The sequence below is a fragment of the Sinocyclocheilus anshuiensis genome, unplaced genomic scaffold (assembly GCF_001515605.1).
Source record: "Sinocyclocheilus anshuiensis isolate Anshui unplaced genomic scaffold, SAMN03320099.WGS_v1.1 scaffold1162, whole genome shotgun sequence".
Taxonomy (NCBI): domain Eukaryota; kingdom Metazoa; phylum Chordata; class Actinopteri; order Cypriniformes; family Cyprinidae; genus Sinocyclocheilus; species Sinocyclocheilus anshuiensis.
This window is the reverse complement of record NW_015540875.1, coordinates 2,695,674-2,696,728: the sequence shown is the minus strand read 5'-3', so window position 1 is coordinate 2,696,728 and position 1,055 is coordinate 2,695,674. Positions and strand designations below refer to the sequence as shown.

The 1,055-nt window shown below is 33.0% G+C and overlaps 1 long non-coding RNA gene across 1 annotated transcript in view; it reads right to left on the bottom strand.

The window, feature by feature from the left end:
- LOC107688228 (uncharacterized) overlaps positions 1-1,055 on the bottom strand; it is a 1,376-nt gene continuing 321 nt past the window's right edge. The window contains exons 2-3 of the long non-coding RNA XR_001634211.1: positions 261-380; positions 1-150 (exon numbers count right to left, since the gene is read on the bottom strand). This is a non-coding gene — a long non-coding RNA (uncharacterized LOC107688228). The remainder of the gene's footprint in view (positions 151-260; positions 381-1,055) is intronic.

Sequence of the window (1,055 nt, the reverse complement as noted above, 5' to 3'; positions counted from 1 at the left end):
TCATTACAATATTGAGACACAAAATGCCATTGCACTACAAGCACAAAGAGTAAGTTTGATTATTTTGTGTGTTTATATTTATCTGTGTCACACAGCATCAGGAGTGTCATCTTCCAGGAGCGGCTTGTGAAGTTCTGGATCCTCCACCGACTGCAAAACCACAAACAAACATGAACACACAGAGCAGCTCTCTCAAACTCTCTCACGATCACAGTGGATTTGACTGATTGATTGTTGTAATAGTGCTGATGATACAGTACCTTTACATCTTCATCCTTCTTGCACAAAGCTTTCCCAGTCAAAACACAGAAACTGATGGTCACACAGATCTGATGGACTGACAGCGCTATCATCATGATATCTAGTCCTCTGAAGATATTCTGGGTGGGTAAAGAATAGAGTGTCAACATTTTAAAAAGGAAAATCATCCATAAAGCCTGTAAGACATTTACAGTAAATAAATAAAACAACAACAACTCCCTTTTATGTTTTCCCTATACCTATTTAGAAAAGCTGGAAAAAAAGCACATCATATAGACGACTTTGGTAACACTTTCTATGAAGCCCATATTTATAACACATTATAAGGGTATTCTTAAGGCATTATAATGAATGCATAATGCATTATAAAAGACCTTATAATATGTTATATCATCTTATAAATCATAACAACAATTATAATACATTATAATGCTTACGCATTTGTGATTATAAGTTTTAAGATTGTGATTATTTATAACACAATGAACACCATATAAAATCTATTTTTACATTTATAATGGGCTATATATCTTGACATTGTTTATTTAAGATCTGCACAGTATCTTACTACATCTTGTAAGTGGTTAGGTGTGGAGTGTTATTTGAGTGTTCCCTGTGAGGCTAATATTAATATTGATGTGAGCTAGTTAATAATTTCAATTTTGTTTATATGTTAGGTTACATTTTATTTTGATGGTCCCCTTAGTATATTGACTATAAGAAACCTTGCAACTACATGCCAACTAACTCTCATTAGAGTATTAGTAGGCTTAGGTTAAGTTTGGTAGAATGTT